Genomic DNA, 17,002 nt, shown 5'->3' on the forward strand with positions numbered 1-17,002 from the left:
CACCCCAACCAGTGCAGAAGGTTGCTGATACTCACAAAGGTGTTTAAACTCTATGAAAGACCTCTCCCAGTTAAATGTCACTTTAAACCACTTCCCTTTCTCTCCCCAGATGCACAACAGAAGTCCACATCTACCCTTTGTACCAGAGATCCCTCAGTACCACCAGTGGTGATACTGCCAGACAGGAGCTTATGTCAATCCTGAAGAATTAGTGCAAATCCCTACCTGGAGATGGAACCAGAACATAAGCCTCAGCATCCCAGATAATGAAAAGTCTCCAAATTCAGGATTTAACTACAGAGTTTCTGCTCAGCAGAGTGGACCAAACCCATACCTACTACTAAAAAGGAACATACTCATAGTGGGTATTTTGTTGCTTTCTTCACAAGACAATTCAGTTGGTGTGCAGTTTAAGAAAGGCTTTGATATATCCAGAACCTAGCTTTACTTAAATATTCACTTTATTATCAGGTTTCTTGTTTTAGGTGTCGCTGTTAGGTGACCTCTGTTTGTATAACATTTGGGATAATGGCACCTACCAGGGCTGTGACTTACAGCAAAGATGATGGGGTCCCAAGAAGATTTGGGGAAACGGTCCACCTCCTCCTTTTGGGAGATGGAGCCACAGCTGGCAATCTCTGAAGGGAGCTAAGTGATTTTATTAACGAGCGAAAGAAAAGGTCGCCCATTAGGGAAACTGTCATTCAAAGTCTGGGAACCATAAATTTCCAGCAGGACTAGCAAGCAGCCTTTAGACATACTGCAAAACAGGGAGTTTTTACACAGGCAAAAACCTCAAGAAGCATAAAAGTGCTCTGCATATCAAACTTTGCTGAAAGCAAAGCCCCTAGAACTGCCTGCCTGTCTTCAGTGTATATAGCAAGTGCTATATATGCAGTGGCAGGAGCAGACTCCAGGACAGAGAAACCTGCCTGCTCAGAGACCCCCTGACCTCAGTGAAATTAGAGATGCTGTTTCTTCCTTGTTCTCAAGCTTCTCTGATACTTCATGCCACCTGTACCTAACTGTAGGTGGTGTTTGTGCCCCAGTAGAAACCAAACTGAGACAGAAAACTTGGGCAAGTAACAAGGACTAATAAAATTATTAGTGAGGGGAAAAAAAAATAATGAGGACTGCTAGCAGCAAATGAAAGAAATACAACTCCATTATATTCTAGTTGGGGCCCTCTAGCTGGGACTTTTTTTTATTAAGCTATTTTAATAAACATTCATTTTGAATCATGCGCAAACCTGAAGGAAAGAGATCTTCAAGACAAGCTTCACCATAGAAAGCCATCAGCAAATGAAAGATGGTTGGACAGTGGCTAATCCCCAAATGCTGTCCCACCACTTCATTACTAGCAATGTCCCAAAAGCTTCCAATGACAAATTGTGTACGTTTCCAACTCAGAATGCCAGAATGGAACTATTTCAATGGAGCAGATTGCTACAGGTGGAGAGATCATTTGTGAAGGCTGCTGAGTGTGCTCTTTGGCTTCAGTCTCAAAATTACAGGCAAGCGGGGCACACTGTTAGCAAAAAGCAGGGAAAACATTTGCCTTTTACAAATTTACTAAAAACTTTGCTCTCAGCTTTCTTTTTGTTGGAACACCATGGAAGCTGGCCCTCGTACCTCCCACTTGGGTGTTCAGTGAGCCTGCCAGGAAACACCAGGTAACATTTCTCAGGATGTCTTTGGTCTCCTAGGATATAACAAAGACCTAAATAACCTAAGTTGAGAAGCATCTGGTCTGCTCTTTTCCAGTGCTGTCCTGCCTTGAACTGCTGACAGAACCTACCTCTTTGATCCCTACATACATATGAAAACACAAAGGGAACAAAATAAATGCAGGCCATCTCTTCTCTTAAAGCAACCGCTGCTCAGTGCTTTAATCAGTAATAGTCCTCCTCCAGCAGATCCTAGTGCTGGGAGATAGTTCCAGTAAACACAACAAAAGTCATGTCTTAAATGACCATTTTATTTAAAAACAAACAACCCTTCCCCCTAAAATCCCTCCCTTCCCCTCCACCCCAAGGCGATCCAAAGGATTTTCCAAGGGGAAGAGGTTGTTTTTACTAACTGCCTGTTGCTTAGACAAGAAGCAGGATAAGTCACTAATCTTGATACAAAACACATGTTCAAGCTACCACGAGATAAATGATCCACTATTGGAGGCAAAAAAAAAAAGACCTCCTCAGACAAGAAAAAAACAGTTTGGTAAAAACTCAAAAGCGAGACTTTTCAAACAGTGATTGACCCCCACACTAATGTGAAGGTAGAACTGTCAAATAGAGAACAGGGCTGCTTGCAACTCCTACTAAAGGAGCCCACTCAGAAAGATAATCTGGGTAATGCACCCTCCTGCTGTGAAAGGACTTTCAGAACACAGGTGTTCAAAATGTGAAACTTCCAAAGACAACAGAAGACATTTGAATGCCATACAAGTTTATTAGATTGTCTCTAATATGTTCAACAAACCCTTCAAAAATGTATTACATTCATCCCAATCTCCCTTTCCCAAGCAGCATCAGTTTGTTGCTCTCGAGTAGTTAAGCAGAGCCCAGCTGCACCGGCCAATGCAATACCTCTAACTTTAACAATTTTCCCTATGTAAGGATATGGCTTAACATCACGTACCATATTCTCTGCCATATCAGCAAGGAAAATATTGATTCCAGAAATGAAATTCTATTCCTACCTATGCTCAAATTCAAAGTATTGCATTTAATAATGTAGATATGGGGGGAAAAGCTAAATATCAATATTTTATCTAAAATTACCGATTTTAAATCAGTTCTGGTAGGCTGGTAGAAGTCATCTTCTTAAGGAAGGAAAAAAAAATCCACAGATTCCTGCAACTGAAAGTATCTCTTCTGGCAGGTAGGAAAGTTCAGGCCTGCAGTTAACGAATACCAGTGGTCAAGCTGAGGAATTCTGGGGTAAGAGGCAAAAGCAGCTTCTCCACAGAAAGGTTTCAGACTTAGCAAGTATAGCATTTTTTTTATTACCATATATATTTTTTTATATATATATGTACATAGATTTATTACTCCACTCTTGTAACCTTTTCTCCCCCATTCTTTCAGTACATCCTTGATCTCTTACTGAGTATCATCTGCTCCACTTGGATAATTCAGCTAGCTTTTCTGGAGTAGGTTCTTCTCATCTTCTGCTACCTGACAAACAACCTCCTAAGTTCAAGTTATTTTAAAATACAAATGCCCAAATGCAAGAAACCAGTATGAGAAATAGCAGAATTCAGTCTGCAGAATGAGCCAGAAATGACACCAAAACTCATCTCTTTCCTTCTTTATTCCCTAACCCCATTCCTTACCAAGTCCCAGATCTGACAAGACAGTGATCATTCATGCTTTAGAAAGCAAGTTCTGAGCAAAGCAGGGTAGATTTAGAAAGAGGAAAAAAAAGGAGAAGAGTTTTTACCAGGATGAAAAAGCAGAAGAAAGCAAAATGAACAAAGATGGATACAACTACAACACAGAGGCAGCACAAAAAGACATTTGGGTTTGTTCAGCATTGTCTTGTTGTCTTTGTGCTCTTCAGCAATTAGCAAATTGTGAGAAAAAATATCTTTTACCAATCTCACCAAGCTGATGGAACAGCTAAAGAAGTTCATAGTTTCTGACCTCAGCTGAAGGACTGGTCATGACAGCGCAAGACCCATTGTGTCTGGTCATCATTTAACTAGAAATAAGCAGAGCCTTGTGAGACAAAACTTGACAATTAAGGAACAAAAACCAAAACAAACAAAACCCCAGCAACAATAGCCACAAAAAAAAACCCCTAACCTGGTATTAATACTGTGCAGGCATATCATTACAAATATTAAAAACTTATGCAGGACTTTAGTAATAACTTCTGAATGCCATGCTCCAGACATACTCCATTTCTAATTAACTTCAGTACCACGGCTGTACAATTCAACAGCATTTCTAACAGCACCAGCACAACACTCCCTTTTATGCAAGGACATAAGGTAGATAAGAAGTTACTTAATGTCTTATTATTTTCTAATAAAATGAGAAAGGTGAACACAACTAAAAGCTACTGAAAAGCAGAGCTGTGCCAGCAGTTTCCAGTGATGCCCTGACATGATTTTTCCTCCAACTGACATCCAAGTAGTTATGGGGTTTGTATAGTCCAGCCCAGCACTCATTCCACAAATGAAATTTCTGTACCATGTGGTACTCCAGAGACATCTGGAGGATGGAAGAAAATGGTTAAGGAAAATCACTAGCTTATACATTATCATAGCATTATTTAGGTTTTCTAAATTAAGTATAAACAATTGGAGAGGAGGAAAGCACAGACAGTGTACTGCATGAGAACTTGGAGGATCATTTTAGAGGGAAAAACAAAAAAGGAAGAACTCAACATGAAACACCAGATACATGGTGAGTGGAGCTGTATAATGAAGTCACGGCATTCCCTGTTTGGAATCTTTTCCTGGATTTCCATTCTCAATAAGACTCTGTAAAAATCTTTATTGTAAGGAAGCAAATCCAACTTGTGTTCCAACAGCCATACTGGAAGCCCTGCCCAGTTTACCTAGCACCACAACCAGTAGAAAAAAGCTCCATTGGTCAAACAAAGCACTATAATAATCTTGTACTACTATAACCTTCGCAGTGTCCTCAGTAACACTCACCCAGGCCCATTAAGTTTCATAAATTCACCTGCATGACACCCAAAAAAAAAAAAATCCAAACCAAAAAAACACTAGTTAACCATTTTCCCTGATCACCAGGTGGGGTTTTTTTCCTTTCCACTAGATTTAGTGAGCAGTAGAAAATAAACAAAAAAAAACCAACCATCCTAAAACAATTCTCCCTCATGCTAAGCAAAAGTTGCCTTTAAATACCCCAAGAAAGGTGTTTTAATGCATAAATGACCGTTCCTTTCCTCTTTTTTTTTCCCAAGAGAGTTTTCACAGCAGAATAAAATACTAAGAACATTCGCTTTCTTTTAAAGAAAAGTATTTTCGAATAGGTAAAAGAAAGGATGATTAAACAAGAACTGCTACACATCTCATCCCATTACTTTTAAAAACACTGACTTTTGGTTTTAGTAAAAGGAGATGGGATATTAAACTCAGTGAAGAAGTCACCCTCAAAAGCTACACAGTGCAAAGGACCACCTTACCACACCAGAATGAACCATCAGCTATTTCACGGATTAATTCATATAAACTAACTGGTTTCATTCAAGCTGAGTCATAACAAGCCTGCAAACTTGAACAGTCTCTGTATCTGGGAACAGAGGTCATTGCTTTGAAGGTCACAAGAAGCCACGTAAGACAGTATGTGGTTTGCCGTGACTATGAACATAGCACAACAAGGCGAGATGTTTTTTCTGAACTTTTTGGTTTAGAAGTCTTGAAGCAAAACATTCTGGCCAAATCAAGATTTCTTGAGTTTGACTTTGGGTATTTTGCTCTCACCTACGTGCGCTATTCCAAGCAAGCAGACAGAACTTCCCTGCCTATCTCTCCTGCTCTCTTTGCAGGCCTACCAGAAAACACTCCGCTCTGTTTGCTGCTTCCCTTCTGTCAATCTCATGGTTGTCTTCACAGGACTCTATAGTATTTCTGAGGTAAAGAAAAACAGTTTGCACAAAACTGCCTTGCTGGAGTATTAAGGCAGAGAAGAGTAAATAGAGAGCAATAAAGGAGGAAGAGTTCAATGACTTCAAACAAACAAAAAACCCCAAAGTCCAAAACAATAAAATGAGCAATTTTGAAAATACAGCTCTGTATGTGTGTGCCAGATTTATCAGATTGCAGACCCTTCGGAGCAGGGACCACGCAAGACAAGGTGCTTATTCAGTGCTCAAGCACAAACTTGCCATCAGCTGAAGCTGCCTTTGGACATGACCTCATTGTAAAAACATTACCCTTGATCGCAGTGGTCCTTGAAAACTGCCTCCTGGCTAGTTGATCCTTATTGCAGATTGCACAGTAGCCATTAGGTATATTTGCATTTGTGTCTTTAAAAGAGAGAGAGAAAGAGAGATACCTGGGGACTTGCAGAGGGAGAAGTAAAAAAGCACGTCTGAACAGATGATCTTTACAGTTTCCCCCCTCCTGCTGCTAGAATCTTCCCACTCAGCTTCTGCTCCTATTTGTTCATCTTTCACTGGCAAGAACTACTCTTAACTGTGTTAATTTTCCTTTTTGTGGGTTAATGTTGGGTAACGCTCTCGCAATTGCCCACAACTAATAAATTTCCAGTGATTGACTTTACTGCACTCCTGGCAGTACGAAGAGCAGATTTCTTGAACCAGGGTCATTTTAAAGGATTCCAGAAAGTACCTTTAGACATTTTAAGGATTCATTTAAACAGCTACTTTCTTGGTTCCGTGCAGGATTTTGAGCAGGAGGACTGTATCTTCAAAGGGAGGTCACTATCCCCTAGAATATTAAGTGAGAACCATTTCATGAGTTTGAACAAAGCATGAAGCATGACCTTTTTTTCATTTATTTATTTAAGGCTAAACTTGGCAGATATGAAAATATCCAACTATAGTTAGACAGCCATGATCTCAGCCTCTGGCTGTGCAAAGACATCTTAAATCTGTAGGTTCTGTGCAGATCCAGGGGATTTTTGCCAAAATGTTTCCTGAATAAAATTAAATATTCCTTCATGTTAAGCTTTACATTTTTCCTTCCTCCTTCCTTCATAGGCTATTATAATCCTGAATTAAAAATATATAATGCTTTAGGGTTAGCAGTGCTTATTCTGCAGTTTCCCAGTCAAAAATGACCGCTATAATGCTTTAATGATTAATTAAAGGTTAAGTGTCACACATCTTCTGCCTTTAAAAAGCAGTGAGGCGCAGCCTATTCCTAACCACTCTCCATTTACCTGGGAGTAATACAACAAGAGGGCAAGAAGCCACAGTCCTACCAAGGAAAATCTCAGGAGCACTCAAGGCTCGGGTTGCAGTCACAGAATGAATGGCATCTGCCAAGAGCATCCTGTTATGAAGCCGCATACCAGAAGCCACTTGCATCATTTGCTGCAGAAGCATAGATAAAGGATTATCCAGATGCTTTGGCCCTTCAAAACCCAATAAAAGTGCTGTATAAAGCATGTATGTGTATAAGTACATCAGTCTTTTTCCCAGTGTTAATCCACTGCTTCCTTGGGTTTAGAAGCTTCACGGCTTCATGAAAATCTTCTCCAAAGCTGCACATGCAGCATTAGCAGAAGTGTACATTTAGGTTTCTTTGCAAGTAGTAGCTCCCACCAGTCTGGGCTGCGGCTTTGTATTTCACAGAATATATAGGAAAAGATGACTACCTGTAGCTTTCTCCCTACCTGCGCAGACTAAATGCAGTGGGTCTCTCTTTCCCCCAGATGTGGCAGAGGAAAGTGTGTGGCTAGGTCACAGCTGTCTTCTTCTGTAGTTTTAAAATCTGTGGAGCTATATACTGCATCGTTGATGGGCTAACTGTAGGCCTTTTATGTAGTCAAATATTTGTGTCTCATGTGCACCTTCAACTCCCCACCTAAACCTCAGCATGTGGCTCTTGCACACAGCACTGACTCCCAAGTATTTTCAAACACCCTCATGCTAAGGTAAGTATATACACTTTGAAACTGACAGGCCATGGAAGTCAATGGACAAGTGGTATAATAATGACCAATGTTCAGATAGGATCTTCTGCAGAAAAGTATCTAAATCTTAAGAACTAGCCTGTTTCTGGTGCCATGACCTGAACCTGATGCAATCCACATGACCTGCCTCAAAACCCTAGATGAGCCACAGCACTGTCTGCTGGAGCCAGAAGTTCCATTGCTGCAGTTCTTCACACACTGTAAAGAGAATAAAACCAAACAAAAATTCCACCGTCATCCCCAAAACACTGAAGGCAAGGGCCTTAAGGTAATCAATGCAAAAACTGACCTGCGCAACATTTCTTGCAGTTCCGGGAAGGTACTGAGCTTCATAAGAAGCCAAGCCTTCTCTACACTGAGGAAGTGTGGCAGAGCAGGGAGAACTGTCCACAGCTCCCTCCACACAACTGAGGACACTCTTCATGCCCTGCAGGCACATTCAGCTGTTAGTTACCACTGCCCAGACGAGCCATGATGCGATTCCATGAGCCCATATTGGTTTGGCCTTGAAAGAGACTAGACGCACTCATGCAGTCTTATACAGACGGCAAGAAACAGTAGAAAAGCAGGAGGAAGGCGACTTAATTGTTTCTTGACAGCCTCTAGGTGTGAGTGCTCCTAGTCCCATTTCTGGCAAGGTCACATGAAGTTGAAGCCATCTGTAACTTACTTAATTTTTTTTCCCAAAGACAGGTGGCAAACTTGCATGGGCAGTTAAAACAGAGACCTACCATCTGATCTTACTCATCTGCAATCCTTAGTTACAAAACATAACATTAGAAAGTGATTAACAATATACACAGAAGATCTGCAAAGCCTGAAAAATAATTATAGACAGCATAAACCCATCTTGGTTGTATCCATGCTAAAGAACATATGACAGAAAAATAATGCAGGTAAATAAAGACTAAAAGTGAAAAATAAATCACATTTTCCATGGGCAATGTCTAGAAGGCTAACCTGATCACAAACAGAACAGAACAGTCAATTTACTTATCTTTCATAGATATTAATTTGTTATGCTAACCTAACAGCTACATAAAGATTAAGACAATTGCATAAAAATGATTATGAAGAAAAGGGCTATTCCTAAGGATAGTGTTCTTCTGACGTTTAGCCTATGGTCATGCAGAGGTTGCTTTCTCCAGGTGCTTTCTCATCTTCACTCTGTCATTTTTCTGCCTTCATCTCTAAACTTAAGTCTTCCCTTCAAGGCTGGATATCTGTTAGTGCTTTCCAGGTACAATCCAAGGATTCTCTTGGTTTCCGCTCTCATCTCTTGTAATTATCATTTCATACTGCTGTCATCTATGAATCCTCCACCTCTGATTTGTATTGTACTGGTTTTCACTTTTAATTTTGCTTTATTATGTTTGGGCCCAACACTAACTGAAAAACAATGTATGAATCAATCTTATTACTAACTGTCCCTCAGCTGACATACAGTACTCAGCTAAAACAGTGCGGATAGCTTTAATATAGCTTGACACCCGAAATACAGCTGCTCATTCCACATGTTAGCAGACACATTATGAATGAGCTTAGGAACACAAGCTCAATTGCCCCATGTGTGGGCACAACTTAAATGTCAACATTATTAACCATTACACCATGACTGACGTGATAAACACACAAACCAACTGTATTGGAGCTCATCAAAACCAGACAGCATCTCTCTTCCCCTCCTCCAGCATAAAGCCACAACTGTTGCTCACTGAGTTGCCAAGGTTTCTGCATTATCACTAGTAACTTAAAAACAGGACTATGCCCAAATAGTACAAAAACTTTAAGGTCACAGGGTGAAAATGCAAAGTGACTTCATTAATAAACAAGTAGAATCTCTGTTTTTGCATCTTAACACCACAATGCCTTTAAAAATAAATACATCTGCATTTCCATGTCACTTGGCTTGTGCAACTCTTGTCCTTTCCTGTACAGAAGCACTGGACTCAGATATGTTCAGAAACCTTGGCGAAGTGGTATCATCAATAAAACGCACCCTCCTGCCAACACTGCGAGATCAAGTGAACATGGGCACCCTAACAGGGAGACCAGGACTCTCCCTCATGCATTTCATAGTAAGGGGGGTAGATAGGCATTCCTTGGCTGCTCAGGAATAGGGAAGCAGCTTCGCTTGTTTGTTTGTTTACAGAAAGAGGAGAGTGGCTAAGGAAAACAAACAGAAACAATACAACACATTGTGAGTAAATCCAGGAGGCTCACACAGATTTTCATTCTGCCAGAAATTAAAGGAAACCTGAAAAGTTTTACATTTTCAATTTCTCTTCCTATATAATCCTCTCATCTTTATGACTGCCCTCCCTATTTAGCTTTTTCTGCAAGTTTTAGAAAGCATCCTAACTTAAGAGCCTTTATTCTCTGGCAGCCAGGGTCCCAAGTACCCAGGGCACCTCTACAAGTCAAGGGAGCACCCAAGGCCAGGTGAGGGCTGGGCTCCCAAAGACCAGTCCTGGTCCCCTCAGCTCACTGTGCAGCCAGGAAGATGTCTCCATTGAAGATCTTTTTCAAAGCCACTCTCTCCCCATTGACTCTCTAGGTAGGGAGAAAGCAACCAGTAGGTATAGACTCAGCCAACTGCACAGCTTGACTCCATTTTGAACAGCAGTTGCTACCTTGAATTAACACTTACTGTACACTGCAGGATCACCGTCTGCACGCTGGGGCCAGCCAGGACGGACGAACATCTTGCACTCACAGCCCCACCATCACAGCAGCTATCCTACAGCTTTGTGGAGCTCAAAACAGAGTCTCAAATAGTCATCACAAAGCTTCAAGAGATGTTTTTTTCCTGGAAAGGCTGGTTATTTAACCAAAGCCCCATTTTTAACAGTCACTCAGACTTCTCCACTGCTTTTAGCTGAAATTTCGATTCCTGACTCACTAGGCATTTTTTATAGCATTACCATACATGCTACATGACCGGCATAGCTGAAATATCTAAGTGCCCACAAATAATTAAAAAGTTATCTCCATTTTTAAAAGTTTGAGTGAATTTATTTATAGGGCAAGCCAGTAATTCACCCAAAGTCACACTCTCCAACCAAAGCAACTATGTCAAGTACTTAAAATATCACCCCCTTTCCCTATTGCTCTGCCTCATGACATCAGTTGGGATAGCTTTTTTTCTCCCTCAAATGCAGAGAGTGACCTCACATCTTGCTAACAGCAGCTCAAGACCAAGCTGTACCAGGCAGTACTGCACTGCTGGACAGAAAAGTCCTCTCCTACATGGAAATACCAACTCAGCAAAACACTCAAGCGTTAGCCTTTGTATTTTACTTCAGACAAGGCTCATAAACTTATACCTGGGCACACACTAACATACCTTTCTAAAACAAATGGGTACAGAAGAGCTCCTCAGCGGTCTTTATGAGACAGTGGGTGGGAAGGCAAGTCAGCAACAACACCTGAGGAAGGTATTTTTTTCCAGGGAGCGCTTACAACACTATTTCACAGCATATATACCTTGTCCTTGCTCTCTCTTCCCAAACATTCTGAATTCTCCTTAGCTTTACGTCTTTCCAGTATTGTCAGTTTGCAGCTTCACATACACTGAAGTGGATTGGTAAAACTGTCTTCCTTTTCATCACATTGAATTTGATCCTCTGAATGCAAAAGTTAGACCCCATCTACTGTTCACAGTATCTGGAAAGCAGATCCTTGACTGTCTCAGGATAAAGAGATCAAAAACCAAAATCCAACCCAGGAAAGTATCAGTAACCATCGAGCTAATCAGCTTTGGAAAGCATGGCTGCTTTTCCATTAACAAAGCTCTTAAAAAGCTGTTGATGCATTTATTTTTCTTTTTGGTGACACAAACCTTTTTCTCTGAATGAAGTCAAAAGGATCACTTTTTTCTGTGCTGTGGCAGTATCAGCACAAAGCCCAAGTTGTACAATAATTCCCTTCTTTTTCCCATGCCCTCACAAACATGTAAGCCTCTGTTGCTAAACACCTTAACTCCGAACAGCCACATCTTCTGGAGTGGGATCCAGAGACAGAGAGGGCTTGATTGTTTCAGGGATCAGACGCTAAGTGGAAAGAAAAGAATGGCCAGAACACAGAGGATGGAGAAAAGTAAATACAGGAGAAACGGAAGCCTCAAATTACACACACAAGGGAAGAAATGCTTTGGTTTTCCACCTATATCAGAGAAACACAAAGATCAACAACAGTTTGCAGAGCTCAAAGGAATCCCAATAGTCACCTGTATGATAAAACAACAAACAGTGTGAAGACTGTAACTGTAGTTGTATTGATGAAGACCAAATATAAGGGGAAAACCATCATTCAGAAGTCGGGTTCTATTCCAATTTCTATTACATCAACATAAGCCTTGAATAACAGGACAGAATGTGGTTTCCTATGTCTGATGATCCCAAACTAAGATTTAATGATAATTAATAACTTAATACCAAAGTTCAAGACAAACATGAATGCTAAGCACTCACACAAATCATCTGGTATTAGTCAGAGAGAACAGTTTAGTATAAACTGCTCCCCCTAGTAATTACTAGGGAAGTATCCTTTGCATACAAGTGACCCTCAAGAGGGCTTGGTTAATAACAACTAAGACCCTCAAAATCCTGCAAACACTTCCTTACGCACATGTTCAACTTTTATGCACATGGCCAGTCCCATTGAATTCAAAGAAAGTAATCACATCTTAAAAGTTACTCTTGGGCAGACAGGAGTTCAACTTTGCTTCTGTTTTGCAACAGTTCTCTCTTTAGAGACCGATTTTGTAAAGCACAGAACACTCCCAGCTATCACTCATATTTGTGACAGTGGAGACCATTCAGCACCCTGAATAACTGGACTGCAGGGGAGGTGGAAGAAGAAACGTGTTTGTTTATCTTCATACGCAATCCAAATAGAGAAAGAGCAGCCCAATGAGAATTTAGAGATTCTTCCTTCCCTGAATCCATCATGCTTAAAAATGCAAGAAAATTTCCAAAATACTGTATAATACTGTATCTGGGAACTACTAGAAAATTGTGAGCAGCATTATTGAATAATTCAGGCACAATGTTATGTTGCATTTGGTCCTGAGAAGCATCCACATTTTGTTTTTAAACCAACAGCCTCCATTTTCACATCTTCCACGCTAGCTTTCAACACATTCATAGAAAACAGCGATTCACAGAAAACAGGATCCTTCCTGAATTTTTTTGTGCTACAACTTTGAGCAAAAGGGGTTATGACCAGAAGGGAAGACCTCTTTTTCAAATACAGCTGAAAAATACCTTTGCCATTTGACTTGCACTGAAGCCTGAAAGATGTGGTCAAAAGGCATGAGTCATCTGCTGAAATACAGTTGTCTACATCCATGCTAGGTGTTTGTACTACCTTTATATTCAATTGGCAGAAACAGCACTTCTCAGATCTGATTCTGCTGACTAAATGTAGACTTCCACTTCAGGAAGAGATTAATTGCTCCCTAGAAATGTTCTGCTTCCTGACTATAAAGGGAGTCCAGATTGCTGCGTTTCAGCAGGCAGATCCCACCTTTTCCATGCTGGCGACTGCCCTGAATGACCGTATCTGGTTTCTCTGCTAAGACCCTATCAGCTTTGCTGGAGTTTCTGCCACTTAGACTGGTACAAGTGAAACAGTGCAGTTACCCTATAGGCTCCCTGCACAGTCAATGGAAAGAAGGGGGCACCTCTGAGAGGCAATTCAGCTCACATAAAAATTTGAATTCTCCCCAGAAATGCCACTGTCTCCACAGATTAGGGGAATGAGCCTCAGAAGCTCACCTCTTAATAAAGTGAAGCAGTGAAGTGCCTCAAGTTAGACAGGTTCAGGCTCTCACTGTTGAGAAGGTGGGAGATGCTGAGAACTCTCATCCCTCCTGTCCACACCAGTGAGGCTCGAAATGTAGAGCACCAGGCCCCATAATAAGAGGCAAGGTTACAGTAGAATAGAGAGTCCTTCATAAAGTACTTTGAAGGAGACTAAAAACAAAACCACACCAGGAAAGTTTGAAAAAATCTGTATCGTGGCCTACATAGTGTCTGTCCACCCACAGCTTTGCCAAGCGAGGATAAACAAGAGCTGAATGAAACTCCGCAAGTGCACACTTCAGTTGGCCAAATATCCAACACAGTCTGGAGTAGCTAAGAATTTAGATCTTAAGAGAGTGCAGACTGAAGTGCAGACCCTCAGGTCTCAGGGTCTGAGATTCATTTGTTAGCGACACATGCCCTCAGCTGACTAGGTGACACAGAGACGTAAGATGGCAGACCTGGATCCAGGCTCTCGCATGCTCATGCTTCTGTCACCAAAAGAAGTCACCTCATTAGCAGAGGACAGCAGGGCTTCTGCATTCGACTTCTGCAGGAACACAGGATTTGGCAGCCTCCAGAAATCTGAGCTCTGTATTTTTCTTCCCTTCGTTTACTAATGCCCATTTCCCCTTCCCCGCCTCCCTGCTCCCAATGCACACACGTTTTAACGCTAAAACCCAGGAGTTACATGGCTTTTCCATACTTCTGGGCAAATATTACACACTCTCCCTCCAAACTAGCAAGTATGCCTTCTCCACAGAGGTAGCAAACCTGCTGTAAGAGCACAGTGCTTCATGGAGAAATACTTCAGATTAATAAAAAAAAAATTACCTGTACACCTCATGCCTTAAGAAAGCTCCACATCCACCATCTCACACAAAAATACACTCCCTACAACATTGTGATACATTGCACATTCTTAATGGTTTCTACAGTTACGTAGTCACAGACAATGTAATTAACAAGCAACATTCCTTCCTGTGAAATAGGAGGGAGAAAATAAACAGAATAAAAGTTCACAAAAATAAATTTGAGCTCATAAATAAAACTATATTTTTAATTTAATTTTATCATTTACTGTGTCAAAGACAACACAAGCCTGGATTACCTAGGTGCAAGCACAGGTTTTCAATCAGTTTGATTTACAAAATACCTTGTGTCCCCTTACAAGGAAAATGATACTTTATTTACTCTCTTTAAATACACATCAATGCCTTATTAAATGTTATTTTACTTTGCATTTAATTTGTTTTGTACACACTGAAATCAAGAAAAAACAATCCTGTTTTAAAGTTATATTTTGTTTTCTGCTTCTTCTTATATAACCAGAAGTATTATAGGAAATACTATTGTGGAGGTTTTTTTTAAAAAAAAAAGCAAGCATTAAAAAAAACCAGGCACACATCACTGCATCACAATAATGTGTAAGGTGCTCCTATACCCACTACTGGCATAGATTTACATTCAAATCATATGTAACCTATAGCCAACTTGCAGGTCTATGCTGAATGCCCTTTCTGTGTTTAACCTCCTCCACTGCTGACAAAGAGGTAAGATTTTCCAGGTTAGTAACAGCAAAATACCACATTGCAAAAACATCGAATGCTGTCATGCAAATAAAGTAATTCACAGGGTCTGAAAATGTCCCTCCCATGTCAAGACTGGTCTTAAGCAGAGAAATGACAATAAAATATGAACATGGATCCTATTCTCTTGTGGGAGAGCCAAGCAATTTAAAACCAACAACCACATAAACCCTAAACCATATCTTTTGAGAGATATGGTGAATCACTACCAGTGCTCCTTTCTAATGAAACCAGAAGAGCACACCAGCCACTGTGCTGGAGACATTTCCTTGCAAAAAGCAAAAACATCCATGGTGGCGAGTGAATTTCATGATCTGGGTGACTTGTGACATTATGATCCTTCACATCCTTTACAAAAAGGGCCACAGACTCCATGTTGGAGAACACACTCATTCCATCCCTCTCTGCTCTGTGCACACCTGCCCAGGCAACAGCACCACATTTCTGAATTCGAGCACACACAGAGACACATTCACATCGTCATCTGAACCCACCACACACCCACCATCTCCCACCGTAGCCTCCAGAGCCATTCGCAACAGCCTGAAACACTGCTCTGAGACCAACCGGTATTTTCCTCTCCTCTCTGCATTACAGCCACAAGCCCAGAGCCCTGTAGCTCAGCTTGGTTCATCTGGGCCCACTTAGTTAAAATAAACACAAAGGAAGGGAACCCACTGGGCTGGCTGAACAACAACAAGAAATTCAGCTGCAGAACTCCCTCACACTTGTGTGCATAGCTGATTTTACACCACTCAGCTGCTACATTGATATTATCTTGTCAAAAAGTACAGAGCAGCTTTCACCACAAATACTTGGAGCTCAAAAATTACAGCAAAGCACCAAGGCTGAGGGAAAACCAACTTTAGCTGGATGCAAAGTGCGCTGCAAGTGCAGTGTTTGAAGCCTCAACATGACGCAATCGAAATCGCACCAGGGACGGGGGCTTGCTGAAGGAAACTGGACCCACGCAAAACCGCAACGTATATATTAGGTGCCTATAGCTCATTTGCTGCCCAAACTAGGAGCGCCCTGCAAACAGATTTACACAAGCTACAAATCAATGAGGCAGCGTGGCTATGCCCATGCCAGCGACAAACTGCAGCGGGGAAGGGAGCCTGGACCGATCAGCAGTCCCGTCCTGCCGCCCCCCTCAGCCACCCTCCCACACCCCTTTCCCCTTGCCCCCCTTAACCCTTCCCCTCTCAGGAGTTTGGTGTCGGTGCGGTGGGGACAGCCCTGCAGTTTCGAGCCCGGCGGTGGGAGCAGCCTGGCCTAAACGCCAAAGTCACCCCAGTGTCGGTGGGCTGCAGGAGGCCAGCCAGGCTGACGCGCCCCTGCGGTGGGCTCCCGGCTGCCAACCGCCCGGCCACCTGCAGGCCTCCGCCGCCCTACCTTGCTCCTCGCCGGCCCCAAAGCAGGCTCTGGGGTCCTCGGGGGGGAGCCGGGCTCCGCCACCCTCCAGGGCTTTGCGTTTCTTCGACATCTGGTCGGTGTTTGGGAGTTGAGTTTCTCCTCTCTCTCTCCGGGGAGATGAGTGTATGTGGAGAGAGAGGGAGAGTGTGAGGGAGAGAGACACGGGGAGGGAGAGAGAGAGATTGAAAGAAATCGCTGCTTAAAGAGAGGGGAAGAGACTTTGGAGTGGCTGGAGAGCAAGTAGGAGGCAGGGACTAAGTGGAGAAATCCTACAAATCACAATCCCATCAATTCAGCCCCATGTCTAAAGGGGCTGTTGAAGGTCTCCCCCTTCCCTGCTCATTCATCTGAGTGTGTGAGTGAAAATTAAAGAGAGAGGCAACAGTCCTCTGTTGTTTTTCCAAATGTTAGCGGGTGGTGCTTTTTTTTTTTTTTTTTTGGGGGGGGGGGGAAGCGGGGGAAGGAGGGAGCTGATGGATATTATTTTCCCCTGCTGGGATTCCTTCTGGTTAGAAAAAGGGGGGGGGGGGGGGGGGGACGACACACACGACAC

At 42.0% G+C, this 17,002-nt stretch overlaps 1 long non-coding RNA gene across 1 annotated transcript in view; it reads right to left on the reverse strand.

Annotated features, from left to right (window-relative positions):
* LOC114010352 (uncharacterized) overlaps positions 1-17,002 on the reverse strand; it is a 188,856-nt gene that overhangs the window by 170,729 nt on the left and 1,125 nt on the right. The window lies entirely within an intron of this gene.

Source organism: Falco peregrinus, chromosome 7, assembly GCF_023634155.1.
Source record: "Falco peregrinus isolate bFalPer1 chromosome 7, bFalPer1.pri, whole genome shotgun sequence".
Lineage (NCBI taxonomy): Eukaryota > Metazoa > Chordata > Aves > Falconiformes > Falconidae > Falco > Falco peregrinus.